General features: G+C 51.1%; 1 long non-coding RNA gene across 4 annotated transcripts in view; it reads left to right on the forward strand.

Annotated features, from left to right (window-relative positions):
- LOC113622130 (uncharacterized) overlaps positions 1 to 16,598 on the forward strand; it is a 62,194-nt gene extending 45,596 nt beyond the window's left edge. Inside the window, exons 6-11 of one of the 4 annotated variants that reach the window (XR_003433411.1) lie at positions 5,420 to 5,569; positions 6,763 to 7,301; positions 9,676 to 9,843; positions 11,353 to 11,995; positions 12,784 to 14,252; positions 15,256 to 16,598. This is a non-coding gene — a long non-coding RNA (uncharacterized LOC113622130). Of the gene's footprint in view, positions 1 to 5,419; positions 5,570 to 6,762; positions 7,302 to 9,675; positions 9,844 to 11,352; positions 14,253 to 15,255 lie in introns of all 4 variants that reach the window. The other 3 variants (XR_003433410.1, XR_003433413.1, XR_003433414.1) reach the window with 3 other exon arrangements.
- Positions 16,599 to 17,887: the final 1,289 nt, after the last annotated feature.

Below are 17,887 nucleotides of genomic sequence, written 5' to 3' on the forward strand. Positions count from 1 at the left end.
AAAAAAAAAAAAAAAAAAAAAAAAAAATGAGGATCCTAAAACCTACCTCATAAGGTCTTGGGAGGATGAAATGGTTCCTTCTCTGCCTGGCACATAGTAGGTACTCAATAAAATGGACCTTGTTGCTATTAGCTTAACTTCAGTGGTAGGTTTTTACTTGCTTTCACCTCAGTGAGTATTTCCTGGGTCTCTTGCTCAGAGGACCCCCGGAGCCTGGCCTTCCTGAGGCTCCAGAGCCAGACAGGCAGGGGATTAAGTCCTGGCTACAGGATTTCCCGGCTGTGTGTGTGACCCAGACAAGGTCAGCCCAGCCTGGCTGGAGGTTAACATCTGCACTCCCGCCAGGGCCAGGAAAGGCAATGATGGTTGAAGGAAGGCAAGGTGTCAACTCGTGTGCATCACTGCGGGCCCTGTCCCCTGTCCCCACTGGTTCCAGCAGGTGCCCGCAGCGCCCCTCAGATTAAATGGGGGCCTGAGGTGGCCCAGCGTAGCAGGAGCGAGGGGACATGGTGACTTTATGGCTCCTCAGATCCATGGTTCCAGGCAGATGCTGCATTTGCATTTAAATGGAGGTTTGGAAGTCTGTAAATCTCCATTTCCCAACCGCAAAGGTCTAATGGTTGTTTTATCATGTTTATTTGAAGCCCCCCCCCCCCCCCCCCCCCGCCGGAGCACTGAGGGTTGGTGCATCTTAAATCCACGCAGCAGAGACAAAGATCAAATGAGGGCCATGCAGGCAGAGGGTTCTTCCCTCATTGTCTGGTGGCTGGGCCAGTACTGCCTGGGAGGCTTGCGGACTGTTCTGTGCTCTCCCAGGACCTAGGTAGGCCTCTGACCCCCACCCCTTCCAGGAAGGCCTCTGGGATTGCTCAGAAGTAGCTGTCACTCAAAACTCCTGCAGTCTTCCCTTTACACTGCAAAGTGGAGAAGCAGTGGCAGAGAGTTGGCTTCAGAGAGACCTGGATTGGCAGCCTGATCTGGCCCTGATTTACTGTGGCCAAGAGCAGATCACTCAACTGTTCTGGGCATCCCCATCTAGAACCTGAAGGGCATATACTTCCAAATCATTAATGTGAAGTAGGTGGCACACAGTAGGGGCTTTCAAATGATAGTTGATATAACTGCAAATTGCCCTTAAACTTGAGAAAGAATTGGCCTTTGGGGGTCTGCTTCATGGCTATAATTCTCAGACTTCGTGGTGAGTTACTGGAGGGCGGTGGGGTTTGTCTCAAATGCTGTCCCCACCCCATTCTGACTCAAACGTCAGGAGTTGTGAGAAAGGGGGCTTTACAGTAAGAGTTACTGACGTGCATGTGGCCACTTCGGCGTCCTCTGAAGTGCACCAGCTGCGGTGACTTACCCTACCATGCGTAAGTGAATTCAGGTGGTACCCTACTGTGTGTGTATGAATTCAGGGGGTACCCTACTGTGTGTGTATGAATTCAGGGGGTACCCCATGTGTGGGGCTGTGTGCTGAGCGCTCAAAAGAATGCCTGATGTTTCCGTGGCCCCAGACACTGCATAAAGCCCTGTACTGTTAGCAGGACGTGGCCACACCCACAATCTCGTGGGATCCTTGTAAGAACCTCATGATACGTATGCCACTATCCCCTCATTGTGGATGAAGATCCAGGCTCAGAGAGGGAGAGCTACTTTCTTGAGATCCCGCAGCTTTGGAAGCAGAGCTCAGGCCATGACGGCTTTACGGCCCACAGGGTTGCTAACTGTGTCCTGTGCCACCTCTCACAGGTGTTAAACAGAACATTTCCTGGTCTGCGTTTGGAGGCTCTGCCAGGGGCAAGGTGCATTCCTGACCTGGCTGGATCCCAGGCTTTGGGAAAGGGCAGGTGACCTTTTCAAGGTGCCATTTCCAGCCTTCCTTGTCCCCTGGAATTCAGGCCAGACCTGCCAACAACAACCAGGTCAGTAGGAAAGTCTCCAATTTCAGAGAAGATATTCAGATGCTTGCCACAGAAAGCAGTAAAGCTTGGCCCTGCCACCTGCCCTGTCCTTGCAGCCCAGAAAGGGCTGGGGGAGGATGCTGGAGGTGAGGTGGGGTGTGAGTGAACACGGAGGTTTTGTCACCTTCCTCCCATCGCTTCCACCCCACACATCCCAGAACCTGCCTCATTAAACACACTGGGAACTCTCTGCCCGCTAGACCTTCGCCCCAGTTTCCAGCTCAGATCAGGCCCACCTCTTTGAAGGAGATTTTCCTGGCGAAATTCATTTCCTTCTCCTCTGATTTCACAGTGCTTTATTTGTTCCTATTTCTCCTACCTAGAGCTCCCAGGGGAGCGGGGAGGGAAAGTTCTGCAGGTGAGCTCCAGGGCTCCCACCCCCAGTTCTAAATTTGGGGATTTGACATCAGCTTTTCTTTCTTTTTTTTTAAAGACTATTTTTTTTTTTTAAGAGCAGTTTTCAGTTCGCAGGAACATTGAAGGGAAGGTACATAGGTTTCCTACACTTTCCCTGCTCGCCACACACAGTCTTCCCCACCAGAGCGGTACATTTTTTATAATTTATAAACCTCTACCTCATAATCAGGCAGAGTCTGCCGTTTACATTTAGGATTCACTCTTGGTCTTGGACACTCTGTGAGTTTTGAAAAACGTAAAATGACTTGTATCCACTTTTGTCGTATCGCACAAATTAGTTTCACTGCCCTAAAAATCCTCTGTGCTCCCTCTTTCCCAAACCCTGGCAGCCACGGATCTTTTGACTGTCTCCATAGTTTTGCCTTTTCCAGACTGTCATATAGTTAGAATCATACAACTTTTTCAGACTGGCTTCTTATGCGTTTAAGTTTACCGCTTGTCTTTTGATGGCTTGATAGCTCATTTCTCTTTAGTGCTGAATGATGTTCCATTGTCTGGATATGCCACAGTTTCTTTATCCATTCACCTACCGAAGGACATCTTCAAGTTTTGGGAGTTATGAATAAAGCTGCCGTAAACATCCATGTGCAGGCTTTTGTGTGGACATGAGTTTTCATCTCCTTCGGGTAAATAGCGAGGAGCGTGATTGCTGGATGGTATGCTAGGAGCACGCTTAGTTTTGTAAGAGACTGTCTTCCAAAGTGACTGTACCATTTGGCATCCCCACCAGCATTGAATGAGAGTTCCTGTGGTTCCACATCCTTACCAGCCTTTGGTGGTGTCAGTGCCCTGGATTTTGGCCACGCTAATGGGTGTGTAGTGGTATCTCATTGTCTGGCTTTTCTTTCCATCCGAGTTTGGGAGACTGTGTGATTTCCAAAGTCACTTCTGCTCAGGGATTATGTGATCAGAGCCTCCAGGAGGAGCGGGATTCCTGGCAGCCAGGGACTGACTCTCCTCTCACACCCTCAGAAGCCCCTTGTGCCAAACGGGAGTCTGGAATCGTTTGCTGAATTGGATTGACTTGGCTTTGCTGTTTTAGAAATGATGCAGTCCCCGTGAAGGGTAGAGGAGCTGGCACCTTGAGAATTTTTCCTAAATGAGAAAGAAAGACTCGTTTCTCACCTCATCCTAATGTAGGATTGGGGTCTTCCCTGCAGACTGGAGCTGCGGTACAGGGACAGCTCTGGGACCTCAGGGTTTGGCAGACTGGGGTGTGAATCCTGGTTCCTCCACCCACGGATAGAGAGATAGGCAAATTCCTACTTCTCTGTGCCTGAGTTTCCCCATCTGTAAAATGGGAATAATAATAGTATGACAATTTGGTGAGATGATACACAGAGCACTTAGGCTTGGGGCCCAGCTCGGGTCACGGCAAGTGCTCAGTTAACATCGGTTACTATTACTATCATTATTGCCACCCTCAGGGTGCAGGTCTCTTGGGGCTTGAAGACACGGGAAAGAGCAATGGTCACATGGCCTTTCCCTGTCGCTGCCCTGGCTACGGCACTCACAGAGATGTCTCCTGAAGTGTTTGTCCCTGGAATGCTGATCACAGCGGGTACTCATGGGTCAGAGGAGGCGTCCGGGGTCAGATAGGTTTGGGGTGACTAACCTCAGCAGAAATAAGCAGCTTTCTTTTCTTTTTATTTAGTTTTTGATTGAAGTCTAGTTGGTTTACAATGTTGTGTTAGTTTCAGGTGTACAGCAAAGTGATTCAGTTATGCATATATATATGTGTGTATATATTCTTTTTTTTTTTTTGCGGTACGCGGGCCTCTCACTGTTGTGGCCTCTCCCGTTGCGGAGCACAGGCTCCGGACGCGCAGGCTCAGCGGCCGTGGCTCACGGGCCCAGCCGCTCCGCGGCATGTGGGATCTTCCCGGACCGGGGCACGAACCCGCGTCCCCTGCATCGGCAGGCGGACTCCTAACCACTGCGCCACCAGGGAAGCCCCTGTATATATATTCTTATACATATATATAAGAATAAGGATATGTATATTCTTTTTCAGATTCTTTTCCATGATAGGTTAGTATAAGATATTGAATATTGTTCCCTGTGCTGTACAGTGACCTCGTTGTTTATCGATTTTATATATAGTGGAGTGGCAGCTTTCTTTACTACAAGGTTTCTCAGACACCCATGCAGCTTCTGGAAGGAGCAAAAGTGTGTGGTGCTTCCCAAACTTCCTTGGCCGGGGAACATCATGGTTCTGGGAGCATCCTGCCAAGGCAGATGACACTTGAAGGAAGGCTAGCACTGGGGAGTAGGGGCGGCCTTCCGCTGGCTGCTAAGACCCGTCATGATGTGGTCCTGCCACCTTCTCACCATGGTCTCCACGTCCTCCTTGACAGCCCCCCGGTGTCCTGGCCACGGCAGGCTGTTGGCAGATCCAGAACATGCTAGCTACTGCCTTACTGAGGACCTTCTACATGCTGTTCTGTTATCCCTTTCTTGGCCTGTCCAGTGAAATCCAGCTCATCCTTTTAGCCTCCTCTGCAAAGCCCGTAAAGCCTAATCCTGTAAACTCTGCGGGTAGAAGCAGGGGCCCCCTCTGCCCCCACCCCATCTTCTTCACCTTTTCAAGCCCTTATCACTGTAATGTTTCATGTATGTGTTTCTCTACCTCATTGAATCATGGGCTTCTCAAGGGCAGGGGCCATCTCTCATTCCTAGCCTGGCATGTAGGTCTGGGGGCCTAGCACAGAGTGACAACACATAGAAGTCATTACTTTGATGAGTGCAATAGTATTTAGGGACGTTGCTAGCTTTGTGCTGAAAGGTAGAGTCACTGGCATCAGACAGACGTGGGTTTGAATCCCAGGCCCACCCTTTATTCATTATATGAACTTTCAGTACTTTTTAAACTTCTCTAAACTCAGTTCCCTCGTTTTCTTATCTGTAAGATGGTAATACTGTGACAGGGCTGCTGTGAGGATTAAGGGGTTCATTCATGTAGGGCACTTAGTTCAGTGGCTGCCGCATAGCAAGTCCACAATAAGGGTGAGATACCATTCTTCTTGCTGTTGTTGTTCTAGATCCAGGTGAGAACGCTTCTCCCCACTCCCGTGGCACAGACTGCCCTGCCCTTGACCTGAACCGACCTGAAGGGCAGACAGCCTGCCCTTGCTGCTGCCTTCCAAGTCTCCAGCGCGTCCTCTCCGCTGCCTGCCTCCTCTCTCCCACGGGTGAGAACCCACTGCTTTCAGCTCAGAGCTCCCACCATCAGCTCAGCAGCCCTGACACAGCCGAGTGGGAATTTGTTTTATTTCTGAGCCTGTCCCCTCCTTCTCTCCCCTCTGAAAAAGCAATTAAACTTGTGTTTACTAGAGTGGGCGGCTGTAATCTGTCGTTTGCCCATCTTATCCTGTCGAGCTGCCCCACTTCCAGCCTGCTTTGCTTAGGCAGGGGAGGGATATTTTGCATAATCAGTAAAAAACACAACTCAGAAAAGGGTGGGTTGGTTTCAGACCCGCAAAATGTGAGTTCAGCTCCGGGGACCCGGATGGACCGGGTGTGTGGGGGGGGTGGGGCTGGGGACCCTGATGGACCTGGGTAAGGGGGGGAGGGGCTGGTGAGGGGCCGGGTCTTCCCTAACTAGGACATGCCTTTGCAGGGTCTTGTCTTTCCGTCCCTATTGGGCAGGGCAGGTCCCCACCCCTGAACCCAGCCTGGTCCATCCCCGATATCAGGCCAAGGCTCAGAGGGGCAGGAGTTGTCTGCTGATCACGCCCCTTTTTGCATACAGCTTTCGGGGGCTCCCCAGGGCCCCAGAAACCGTGTTCTCATTCACTGTGTCCTGTCCCCACCTGTCCCTCCCAGGGGCCAGTAAGGCAGAATCAAAAACATGCTGGGGATTCTGATTCCTGGCTGTGCTACGGTCCCCATTTAGGTTTCCCCAGAGCTGACCTTGACACAGGGACTTGAGTGCAGGTGGGTTATTTGGGAGGCGATTTCGGGAAGCTCAGTGAGGGAGTGGGAAAAGTGAGCCAGGGAAGAAAGAAAGTCTTAAAAAAACGTGTTTATGAGTGGGGGCTACAGCTGTGGACACCTGGGCTCGAGCCCTCTGGGGACTCCAAGAGACTAAAAAGGACACACCTAAGGATTGTCCCACTGAGGGTTGAGGAAGCTAGCATCCTTACCCACTGGGGTAGGTTGCTTGTTAATAGCCCCCTGTGAGCCTCACCTCTCTGTGTCCACGCCCTGGCCTGGCCGAGGCCCTGCTCGCAGTGGCACTGGGCTGGGCCATGTGACTTGCTCTGGCCAATGGGGCTGTGAGCACATGTGATGGCAGCAGAGGCCTGGTGAGCACGTGCACTTAGGGGCCAGTTTTCTGGGAACACGGCTGCCGTCATAAACGCAGCCTGGACTCTCCTGACAGCGGACACCGAGGCGCCCGGCCCGCAGCTTCACCTAACTGCCAGGCATCTTGAGGTCCAGGGCAGCTGCCAGATGACTGCAGCTCATGAGTGACCCTGCGAGACCATTCCAGCTGAGCCCAGCCCAATTGCAGAATCACCGGCAGATAAACAACTGTAAAGCTTCTGAGTTTGGGGTTGTTTGTTATGCCGCAGTAGGTAACTGACACATCCACGAACTCTCATCCTTCATTGTGGTGGGTTACTGGGGTGGGTGGAGAACTAACTCCCTGACACTCCTGGCTGGCCCTGACACAGATTCCTGTGGCCAGAGAAAGCCTGCGGTCAGAGAGATGTCCCGTTGGAGGTAGGATGGCCTCTCACTGTAGGGAACCTGTCCATCCGAGTGGCAGGCAACTTCCAGATAGGCCAAGGCGATGGGACAGAGCTCCCGTAGCATCTGCTACAGCACCTGGCTCTGAAAATGATCCAGGGAGCTGCCCTGCAAATTCTGGAAGGCGTTCCTTCAGAATTCAACTCCACATCTACACTACACTACAAGGTAAATGCTACCTTCCCTCCCTCCCTCCCTCCTTCCTTCCTTCCTTCCTTCCTTCCTTCCTTCCTTCCTTCCTTCCTTCTTCACTGCACCTGGCACCCAGCTCCCCTACCATATTAAACACCCACCCCCCACCCACATAACAAAGAGATGTGGAAAATGGGAAAGAACACAGTATTTGGGTTCAGATGGGTCTGAGTTGGCATCCAGCTCAGCTGGTGTTACTAGCAGTGACTTTCTGTCTGGCTGAGTCTCAGTTTCCTAGCCTGTGAGATGGTATACGCACCAACAGAACTGATGGAAGGTGAGGCATTTTCGTAAGTGTATAGCCCATAGTAGACCCCCAGCCAGAGAAGCCTGCTTTAGGCTTGACCCCCTCCGAGGCTGAGAGGCAGATTTGATGGGACAGGAAGGAAGCAGGCTTCTGTCTCTCTTTCGTCTTGTACAATGTGCAGCCTGGTTTTCTGTGGTGGTGGAGCATCTCCTTATTAAATAAGGAGCTCAAGTGATTAGGCTGTTCTCTGCGGCCTGGCTTATGTCTCATTTTCAACTCTTTTCATTTGTGAAGCCAGTTAGGAAGAGGCAGTTTTTGTTTTTTTTTTTAAATTAAATTGGAAAAGTTCTACTGGAATCTTTGAAATGTTCAGAGCAGTGGCTTTTTAAAATAAAAGGGAAGACAAAGGAAGCTGTCTCAGTCCTTGGGTCACACAAGAATTGTGAGGCCCCAAAAGTTGTTGGAAATGACAACCACCTACCCTTATCCAGGGACCGGCTTTGCTGTAGAGAGAATCCTAGGGTTTGTTGCAAGGGGTTTGCCCTCCGAGTCCTCTCTGGAGAGCACTTCCAAGGAGCCGTGCATTTTATAACTATGAAGAGTTTCGCTTGTCACGTCAAGGATGTAATAAAACCAGTCTCCGATGCTTCACAGAGAACGTTATGTGAGGATGATTTGATAAAGTTAAAAGTGTTCTACAAAGGTAAGGTATTATTAGTGGCGGCTGGGATGTCCTGAGAAGGAAGGATTTTCCCAAGGTCACAGGGTAAGTTGGTGGAGGAGCCAGAAAAAGCAGCAGAGCCTCTTCATCTGGAGTGTTGGGATCTTGGCTCATTTTACTGACATGATATCCACAGCGCTGAGAAGAAAGCCCAGCATACAGTACGTGCACTGTGAATGCCATTCAATGAACAAATGAATACATGAATGAATGATGCTCTAACAGTCCTGGGAGCATGAGGGACCACATGACCCATCCCTACGGGACCATCCAACCCCATAACAGGCATTCTAGACTGGCTTCTTCGTCTGCTTATTCCTCTGTCCTCCCACCCCACAGAGCATCCCCTTTCCCCCCCTCCCCTGTGCCCACCGGTGGGAGGTTGTGATTTAATCCCACTACTTCAGCCCTCCTTTTGCTGTGTGACTCTGCAGTTTCTCCCATTAAAAGGCGGAGGGGGGGCTTCCCTGGTGGCACAGTGGTTGAGAGTCCGCCTGCCGATGCAGGGGACGCGAGTTCGTGCCCCGGTCCGGGAAGATCCCACATGCCGCGGAGCGGCTGGGCCCGTGAGCCATGGCCGCTGAGCCTGCGCGTCCGGAGCCTGTGCTCCGCAACGGGAGAGGCCACAACGGTGAGAGGCCCGCGTACAACAACAACAACAAAAAAAGGCGGAGGGTATTTCCCACCATCTGACTTTGAGTTGGGGGATAGGACTTGCTTTGGCCAATAGAATGAGGTGGACATAACAGTGAGCCTAGTTCTCAGCACGGGTCTTTTTTTTTTTTTAGTTTATTTTATTGAAGTATAGCTGATTTACAATGTTATATTAATTTCTGCTGTACAGCAAAATGATTCAATTATACATATATATTCTTTTCCATTATTGTTCATCATAGGATACTGAATCTAGTTCTCTGTGCTATAGAGTAGGACCCCGCTGTTTACCCATTCTATATATAATAGCTTACATCTGCTAACCCCCAAGTCCTACTTCATCCCTCCCCCACCCCCCTCCCTCCTGGCAACCATAAGTCTGTTCTCTATGTCTGTGGGTCTGTTTCTGTTTTGTAGATAAGTTCATTTGTGTCATATTTTAGATTCTACATATGAGAGATATCATACAGTATTTGTCTTTCTCTGTCTGACTTACTTCACTCAGTATGACAATCTCTAGGTCCATCCATGTTGCTGCAGATGGCATTATTTCATTCTTTTTTATGGCTGAGCAATATTCCATTGTATATATGTACCACGTCTTCTTTATCCATTCGTCCGTTGATGGACATTTAGGTTGTTTCCATGTCTTGGCTATTATGAATAGTCAGCACAGGTGTCAAGAGGCTTTGCGTGACTCTGCTTGTCCCCTTGGTCCTCTGCCACAGTCTAGAGAAGAACACGCCTGAGCTAGCCTGCCGTCCCCGGGAGAAGGATGAGAGACCTGGGGAACAGAGCCCTAGCTGAGCCGGCCCGGTACAGCCCAGCTCATCCCAGAGCCCCAGCCAACCTGCTGTGAGGAGCTTGATCAATGCTTTCTGTTGTCCGTCACTGAGGTCTGGTGCTGGCTTGTTCCACAGCATAACTGAGGCCATAGTTAACTGATATACCATTCAAATCTTCCAAATCTTCTCCAGCCTGGATCAGTATTTATCTCCCCTTGGAAGCCTTTCCTGACCTCCCCAAGCTCCTTAATGCATGAGTTCATTCATTCACTACAGTTGACCCTTGAACAACATGGGTTTGAACTGCGAGGGGCACCTAACATTCAGATTCTTTTCAGTCAATACTATAGAACTACACGATCTGAGGTTGACTGAGTCTGCAGATGCAGAACCATGAATATACCTGGTCGGCTATAAAGTTATATGGGAATTTTCAACTGCACGGGGCAGGGGTGATCGACACCCCTAACCCCCATGTTATTCAAGGGTCAACAGTGATTGCCTACTCATTTCAAGCCTAATGGTAGAAGCCAGGAGTAATAAAGAGAAATAATACAGTCCCCCTAGGATCTCCAGTCTAGTGGGGGAGACACGTGCCAACAGACGTCATTGTTATTACTCTAATTATTAATGTTCCTAATATATTAGCTTATATTGGTTGAACATTTCCTGTATGAAGCACTTTGTATACATTACTTCCTGTAATCACCACAATAATTCTGGGAGAATATTTTATACTCATGTTACAGCTGCAAATCCTGAAGCTCAGAGAAGTTGACTCACTTGCCCAAACAATATATCCGTAGAGGATCAGGGATTCCAGCTGGAGTCAGCCTGACTCCGGAGCCTGGATTCTGCTTTGGGGATGAATGCGGTCCAGGTGTGCCCAGGTGGTGGTGACAGGGAGGGTGTAATTGGCTTTTCCGAGGCTGGTCCTGAAAGGTGCGCAAGGAGAAAGCCAGGCAGAGAAGAAAGAGCCCTGAGGTGCGGAACACCGCAAACGCAAAGGCCTGGAGGTGTGAGGTGAAATGGTCCAGGCCTGGGAGCAGAGGGAGGGCAGGTGAGACGGGGATTGGAAGAGCCACCTGCAGCCATACCCTGGGGAGCTTGCTAAAGGTAGCTTCCTGGGCTCCTCTCCAGGATGGGTTGGGGTGGAGACCAGGCACCTGCAGCTCTGGTTACGCTTTGCCTTTGGTGAATCTGATACTCCCTCCAATTAAAAAACCTCTGCCTGGCCGAAGCCTTTCCGTTCTCCCTACGCCAGCTCTCTCCCTCCTCTGACCTCTCATGACTCCTTGTCATCAGCCCCCAGCTTGGCACAGATCTGCCCCCGACTGTGTGCCGTGAGCCTCTTATCGGTAGCCAGACCGTGGGTCCCTGAGGGCAGCTAGGAGAATGGTACTTTTTGCAACCCCAAAGTACTTGTACCCAGGATGGGTGGCCCACCGGATTTGTCAGTTGATTACAGAGTTGGAAATGATGATCTGGAAGCCCCTTGTGTGAGGCCTAGGGTCTGTATAAGCGTATCATCATCATAAACAATGTATTGTAATTACAGAACATCTTCCCCTGGTGCTTCGTTAAGTGCTTTTTATTCTTGACTTCATTCCATCCTCGCAGAAGCCGTATGAGGCACGTGCTAATTTTCTCAGCTATGAAATGTGGACGATGAAGCTCGTCGAAGGTGAGTCACTTGCCAAAGTCTCAGACAGAGCTGGCAAACCAACCCCAGAGCCCCCTTAGCTTCAACTACCTTCCTCTTCGGTGGGGGCTCAGAGGAGGGGCTCCAGAGCAAGGCACGTTCTGAGAAGCCTTCAGGGTCAGGTGCAATCAGCCTCAAAACCAGCTGGGTTGGTGGGTAGCAGGCAGGACACCTGACCAGGGTCAGGGCCCTGGGTTCCAGTCCCGCCTCTGCCACTAAGCAGCCTGGGATCTAGAGAAGCCCCTCTCTGCTCCGTGCCTCGGTTTCCAAACCTGGGATAAAGAAGGGGATGGATCTGTCTTCTGTGTTGACCTTGCAAAGTGCAGGGGTGACGTGTGCAGTTCCCGGGAGCACCTGGCAATCGGAGAAGTGGGGTCCGCACTCTCCGTCCCCTCCCCTGGGTTGGGGTGGCCCTCCCCTGGTCCACCCAGGTCCCTGGTCTGGCCAGCTCAGTGTTGGGGGCACCATGAGTATGCAGCCAGCAACTCTGCCACGGACATCGCCCCCAGCCCGCCTTCCTGGTTCTACAAAGGCCCTTGCTGAACGTTTGGCTGCTTCCAGGTAACGCTGTGAAAACCCTTCGAAAGACGAGGAGCTAATTGACGCTCATGGGGACAGGCAATCATTTACCCTTGTTATGTCCGCAGCCTCTGTGTGGGCCACGCAGAGGGCGGTCCTCCTGTACTCTCTGCAGAGGGCAGAGCAAGGGCAGAGTGTCATGGTTTTGCTGCCATTGTCACCTCTGTTTGCTGAGCTCCTTTGCAGGCCTGGACTCAGTTTACCTCTTGGTGTAATCACCTCTGCCTTCTCAGCTTCTCCAGGGGAACCAGGCCACGGGCTGTCTGTCTTCCCTGGCTCGATTATCGGGCCAAACCTGGGACGTGGGCTGCTGGGCTCACAGATTATCATTAGCAGAGAGGTTTGACTGCCCGGAGACCATAATAAATCAGTGTGCTGGAATCATCCTGAAACCATCCCCGGTCCGCCCCCCGGTCTGTAGAAAATTGTCTTCCACGAAACCGGTCCCTGGTACCAAAAAGGCTGGGGACTCCTGCTTTATAGAATGTATTTTCTAAGGCACATTTTACTTAGTTACTTTGCTTATTGTCTGCCTCCCACACTAGAATGTCAGGTTCACAGGGGTGGGGATTTTTGTCTGGTTTGCTGACTGCTGCATCCCCAGAGTCTAGAATAGTGCCTGGCAGGTAGTAGGTGCGCAGTGAATATTCATTGTATTAGCGTGGCTCTGAATCGATTCAATGAATCCACGCAGCTCTGAAAAAAAAAAAAGGTATTGATGCTGGAGCCACTAAACTAAGGCACGCTGAAGATGACTTAATCTTTCTAAGCTGGAGAATCGGGAGGAATTTGGGCGTGCACAGAGGTCAAACTGCCGGCCAGTGTAGATGCAAAAGGGGACAGTGACATGGCGAGTCAGGACGACTGGGCATTTCTATCAGCCGCCATTAGCACCTTGAGAATGATGTTTATTTGGCCAGCAATGGCCTTTGATTGCCCCTGCCCCTCCAGCCCGGGCAGGGAGAGCCGCCCCTCCGGCCACCAGATTGAAAAGAGGCTTGAAAGGCACTGCCATCCCAGCGTCCAGCTTCCCTTCATCAGTCCCATTTCTCTGGCAGCCGGTTAGACCCCTCTTCCCTCTCCCCCAGCTCTCCTCTAAGCCTCTTCATCTGACAGCTTCCAGGCTGTGATTAGGGAAGGTACTCTTCCCACTGGCCACGATGAAGTGCAGTCAGGACACAGAGGCAGTGCATGAAAATAGCTTCACGCTCACGCTCTGGGCTCTCCTTCAGAAGAAGAGAGGGATAAGGCGAAAAAGGAGAATAAGCGGAATAAGGCAGAAAATGGGTGACGCAGCATCTCAGAGAGAACTCCAAAGTTTTCTGGTCCATTCCCCTGCCCCACAGTCTTCCTTCCCCAGAGAGCTGTGGAGTTTTCAGAGAAAGGCTCCCCAGGCAACACTTTCCTTAATAAAATGGCCACCATAGAACCAGGAGGTGGTGTTTCTCTAAGCGAGGTTTGCAGACCCCTGGTCTCAGAGCCATCCAGAGTGTGTGCAAGTGTGCAGACTCCCGGGCCTCATTCCCAGACCCACTGAATCATAACTCATGGAGCAGGTGACCCGGAATCTGCATTGTAATATCGGCCTGTGGCTGGGGGGGTGGGGGCAGGGCCACCTCCAGGTGTGATGGTTCATGAGGAAGAGGTACAGGACTCAGCATACCCCGGCTATGATTTTACTACAGTGGAAGGAAACAGAGCAAAATTAGCAAAGGGAAAAGGAGCCTGGGGGGGTTGTCCAGAGGAAACAAGATGCAAACTTCCAAGAGCCTCTCCCTGGAGTCCCTCAGGGCGAGCTGATGCCCCCAGCACTGGGTTGTGAGAACACGTGTGAAATGCTGTCTCCCAGAAGAGGTCCTCAGAGACTGGGTGCCCAGGGATTGTACCAGGGGCTGGTCATGCAGGAACCTTCTGCCTGGCATGTTCCAAAGTTCCAGACTCCCAGAAGAAAAGCAGGGCTTCAGCCTAAAGCACGTTGTTTGCACGACAGGTCAGGTAATGTGAGCTGCTCTTATCAGCTGGAACCTTCTCCAAAACCAAGTTCCCAGAGGACAGCCAAGGCCACACCTGCAAGCAGGCCTTTCAAAGGACAGCAGTCTCAGGCCTACTATGTGAATGTTTGTCTGCACCACCCACTTCCTTCCAGAGGATTCCTAGGCACTGTAAATTACGAGACCCACTGGTCTGATGGATAAAGGTCAGTCGACCAACTCCATCTCTGGTTACTGTGTGACTCATGGTAAGTTAATTGCTCACTCTGAACTTGCTAATTGCTTATTGTAAATTGCTCACTCTGAACTTCCCGATTTAAAACAGAGGGGATACGTTTCCTCCCAAGGAAGTGAAATTCATATCTCAGGTAACCTCCTCCTTTACTAAGCAGAAAGGAGAAGCCCCCTCTTTTAAGGAGTCCTGCCATGCCCAGGCTGCTGGACCAGGATTTGACCTTGGCTGTGACGTAATGAGGAAGAAGGAGAGAAGTAGCTGGGCGGGGCAGTTCCTTGGACGCACGAAGATTTGGACCCCAAGTCGCCCCTTTAGTGCCCTCCCCTGGGGGACTCTGCACCAAGAGCCGGGGCTTCCCCCTTGACAACTTGGCACTTGGGGTGGGAGTGGTGGGACCACTGAACTGAGCAAGACCCAGGTGCTGCCCTGGAGGGCAGGGGCCAGAGTGTGGATGGAGGCCAGCCAGCGCTCAGGATCTTGGGACACCGGGAGGGACACCCCTGCTCTGACATCAGTTGGACCTGAGACCTTGGACAAATCACGTCGCCTCACTGAGGTCCGTGTGCCTTCTCTTTAAAATGAGGCTCTAATGCCTAAGATTTAAAGAAAGGTTGTAAAGATTAAAAAAGATAATGACAACATTTTGTTAAAGAAAAGATGATGAATAGTTTTGAAAGAGATTTGGAAATGTTACAGGGGAGTTATACATGACGTAGCTCTGCTGATTCCTCCTCCCAGGGCTGGTAGGCAGTTTGGACACTACATCATTCCCACCAAGGAACCCTGAAACATCTTCTCTGAGTAGATTTCCACCCACCTGACCTTGGCCCTGGGCAGTAGAAAGAACACTTTGTTGAGACTGAGGGCTGGCTCTGGCACGAATGTGCCTGCTGACTTGGCAAGTCTCTCTCCCTCTCTGAGCCTCACTTTTCCCCCTCTGCCAAATGGGAGCAGTAGTACTTCTGCCCATTACCTAACCACCACTGCAAATTCTTTCCTTTCTCATCCTGTTCCAGAACTGCCCCCGAGACACATCTGTGCTGAAGGCCTGGGACCAGCATTTCTCTGAGGGACTGTCCAAAGGAGAGCAGAGAACACTGTCTTGGATCGGTCCCTCCTGGAGACTCTGCAGCATATTAGCGCCATAAGGGCTCTGAGAAGACCTTCAGTAAAGGAAAATTTCTTTACTGCGAGCCTGTATGCTCGCAGACCTCCTTTGGGCAGAACACACGTCAGCATCCTGCAGGACAGTCGACGGCATTCTCTGGGTGGTTGCCAGGCCAGGAGGACCCAGACAAGTTGATTGCCAGGTATATGTACCAAAGCCGGATCCACCGACTCCCCAGGTCAGCAGCAGCTCATCCTCGCCCTTGACCTCAGTCCACCCTGAGAGACGATCTTTGAGGCTGGAGTTATAGTCATCAACTCCCATTCCTCCAGCTGTTCTTTGGTTCCCAGGTGCCTGAAAGTCCCTAAAAGTGCTGCTTGAGCCGAAATTCAGAGGGCATGCTAAACCAGGTTAATTTAGGGCCCACGGCAATGAGCAGGTGTCCTCCCCACTGGGTTGGTTGGATACATGAGTTAATTTTGTTCAAGCTCCAAGGGTCTTGGGGACTTTGGTGCTGAGGGTGTACAGATGTGTTGAGGGAGGGGCCCAGCATGGAATGGGCTTCAGGGTCTGCAGGGACCTGAGGAAGGAGAGCTGCATACTCAGCACTGCAATTAATGGAGCTAATAAGGGTCCGAAGGTCAATGCCAGCCAGGGCGCTTGGCAGGTGGGGCGGACATCCCTTGGAAAACTCTACATCGGCATCCTGTGAGTCGGAGTGGAGAGCGTTTGGCAGGGGAGGGGTGCCCCATGGCAAGGCTGGGCAGGGCAGTCCAGGGCAGCAGAGCAGGGAGAGGTGTCCTTCTGAGTGGCCCAAGCACGGGCAGGGACAAGAGCAGGGGTCTTGAAGCAGCCAGCACTGGGTGTGAACCTCGACCGAGACCTGAATGAGCTGTGTGTCATTGGGCAGCTTCCCTTGCCTCTCTGAGCCTCAGTTACCTCATATGCAAATGGACACAAGAGTGACCACCCCCCAACTCAGAGTAATGAATGGCTTAACTTGGGTTAAGTGCCTAGAAATATCTAGCACGTAAAATGTACTCCATGAATGCTACTTCTCTCCTCTCCTTTTAGAAAAGCTCAGAGACTGGCAGAAGCGTTTTTTCTTTTTAAACTTTTAATTGCACTGTAACATACACACGGAAAAGTGCATACTCTTTTGTTTGTTTTTTAATTTAAAATTTATTTCAACTCCTCTGGGGCTGGAAGTGTTACAAAACCTTAAAATAAACCTAAAACGTCTTGCTTTTATCATTTTTACTTAGAGCACCAAAAAAAAAGATTTTGAAATAATTTGAGACCCACAAGAAGTGGTAAAAATAGTACAGGGTTCCCATGCTTTACTCAGCTTTTCCCAATGATGTCTTACATAACCACAGAGCATTGTCAAACCAGGAAGTTGACCCTGGCACAATACTATTCACTAAACTGAAAAGTGTGTACACCTTCAGTGGACAGCCCAGTGGGTTTTCACCAATGGAACTCAGCCCTGGAACCAGTGCCCAGATTAAGAACCAGAACATGACTGGCACCCTGGAAGGGTCTCTCATACCCCCTCCAGTCACCTCCCCTTCCTCCAGGGTAACCACGGTGAGGCCTGACTTCCAACAGTATAGATTTGCTTTGCATGTTTTGGGACTTTGTGTGTGTGGACTCAGTGCATGTTTCTTTGTGTCCGGCATCCTCTCCTCACCTGCATGTCCGGGACCTCCATCCACTCTGTGGCCTGTAGCTGTAACTGGCTCGTTCCTATCACTGTGTAGGCAGAGTTTTATCAAGGAAACAACCCTGCATGAACAGGATCGCTGTCCCCAGGGTGGTCCTTTGCTGCCCTGCTTCAGTGGGGGCCAGAGGAGTCGGTCTCATGGCCTCTCAGTCTGAGCGGTGCTGTTATGGGCTGAGTTGTGTCCCCCCAAACGCATATGTTAAAGTCCTAACTCGCACACGACTGTGTTTGGAGATAGTCTTTAAAGAGACAGTTAAGTTACAATGAGGTCATTAGGGTGGGCCCCAGTGCAACTTGATTGGTGCCCTTATAAGAAGAGATTAGGATACAGGTAAGGAGGGATGACCACGTGAGGACACAGGGAGAAGGTGGCCACCACACGCAAAGGAGAGAGGCCTCAGAAGGAACCAACCCTGACGATACTTTGGACTTCCTGCTTCCAGAAGTGAGGAAATAAATGTCTGTTGTTTAAGCCCCTCACTCTGTGATGCCCTGTAGCCCCTGCACAGCAATAGGGATGTCTCCTCCCTGGTCATCTCCTCTGGATCTGTAAGCCCCAGGCAGCTGGGCTGGTGCCCAAGATGACTGGGACGTGGGGTTGCCTGCTCCCAGGATGTGGCCTCTCTGCCCGTGCCCAGGCCGCATACCAGCTGAGCCCAGAAGAGGTTTAAGCGGTTCTTTTTTTTTTTTTTTTTTGTGGTACGCGGGCCTCTCACTGCTGTGGCCTCTCCCGTTGCGGAGCACAGGCTCCGGACGCGCAGGCTCAGCGGCCATGGCTCACGGGCCCAGCCGCTCCGCGGCATGTGGGATCTTC

The sequence above is a fragment of the Aethalodelphis obliquidens genome, unplaced genomic scaffold (genome assembly GCF_003676395.1).
Source record: "Aethalodelphis obliquidens isolate GAN/ISIS:26980383/991018 unplaced genomic scaffold, ASM367639v1 scaffold9, whole genome shotgun sequence".
In the NCBI taxonomy this organism is placed as follows: Eukaryota; Metazoa; Chordata; class Mammalia; order Artiodactyla; family Delphinidae; genus Aethalodelphis; species Aethalodelphis obliquidens.